At 70.8% G+C, this 1,225-nt stretch overlaps 1 protein-coding gene across 1 annotated transcript in view; it reads left to right on the top strand.

Moving 5' to 3' along the window:
- The first annotated feature begins 324 nt into the window (after nucleotides 1–324).
- CARD14 (caspase recruitment domain family, member 14) overlaps nucleotides 325–1,225 on the top strand; it is a 26,756-nt gene continuing 25,855 nt past the window's right edge. The window contains exon 1 of the mRNA XM_012734566.1: nucleotides 325–1,160. The gene's annotated coding sequence lies outside the window, so the exon portion shown is untranslated. The remainder of the gene's footprint in view (nucleotides 1,161–1,225) is intronic.

Raw genomic sequence — 1,225 nt, 5'->3', positions numbered from 1 at the left:
CGAGTCGGCGGAGTGAGCGGCGCCCTCCGAAGCAGGCCTGGCGCAGCCTGGGGCGGGCGGGCCCTGACTTCCAGTGGTCCGCCAGTGACGCATGACGCTGTGAGAGCCGCCAAGACTGACCAGTCTGACCTGCTCCCGGGGAAATACCCACTTCCTGCCACCCGTCCGCTCCCACTGGCTCAGCCAGAGGCCTGTGGGGTTCGCCCCAGGAGCCACCCCCAGCCCCGCCCAGCCACCCTCGGTCTCTGGGTGGTCGAGAGCCTGTTTAAAATGTGCTAGAAGTTCTGGGGCCTCCCAGGCATGAACTGGAAGTGAAGACCAGTCCTGAGCAGCGACCAGGGGACCCTTCCGCCCCCGCCGCAGCGGGTGGCCGTTCTCCGCTCCTCCTGCGTGGGCCCCACTCAGCCAAGCCACCCACGGGCCCCTCCCTACCTTTCTCGGATGCCTCGTGGGGCACAGACGGGCTCCGTGCACAGCCTCGGGTGTGGCTGCAGGGGGTGCTGGCCCAGTACCCGCTGCACCCCCAGAGGCCCCCAGCCCTCGCCCGGGGTTTCTTGGGGAGATGCTCTTGCCAGCCAGCCAGCCCAGGGCGCACGAGCTGGGGCCTGAGTGTGGCTGGGCCAGTGTCCACGGGGTCGTCCCCAGGAGCAGACTGGGCGGGTTTGCCCTCGGGAATTGGCCAGGCTGCTGGAGGACGCTGGCTCCGCCCCGCCTGTTGCTCAGAGCAGAGGCTCAGGGGCCGTGGGGCAGCCTGCGCCCCGCTGGCTGGGAAAGACGCCCTCCCTGAGGTTTCGCGGCGCGTCCCGGGCAGGGGAGAGGGGCAGGCAGCGCCCGCGCGGGTCAGAGGCCCGTCCTCCGGGCCAGTGCCCGCCTCCGTGGAAGCAGACACCAGCCCGCATGACTCATGCGCCCCACGCCGCGCCCTGCTGAGGACAAAGCAGAGAACGAGAAAGACGAGAATCCCGGCACCCGGAGGTGGGCGGCCGGCAGGAAGCAGCCAGCCAGTGAGTGCCGGGGAGCCTGAGTCCAGGCAGGAACCGGACGGCGGGAGGCCGGGTGCAGGCTGCGCTTTTGAACAGAACCACCCGGAAAGGCCGCGGGGAGGCCCCTCGAGCAGTCCAGCGGGCAGAAGCGTGTTCCGGCGGCGGCAAGAGCTGCAGGTGCGAAGGCTGCGGCGTGAGCCCGGACCTGGGCAGGCGCGCGGCAGGCAGCCCTAGCCGGTCAG

This window comes from Condylura cristata, unplaced genomic scaffold (assembly GCF_000260355.1).
Source record: "Condylura cristata isolate star-nosed mole 26May11 unplaced genomic scaffold, ConCri1.0 scaffold00060, whole genome shotgun sequence".
In the NCBI taxonomy this organism is placed as follows: domain Eukaryota; kingdom Metazoa; phylum Chordata; class Mammalia; order Eulipotyphla; family Talpidae; genus Condylura; species Condylura cristata.
Note: the sequence above shows the minus strand (reverse complement) of the source record. Positions and strands in the feature narration are given on the sequence as shown.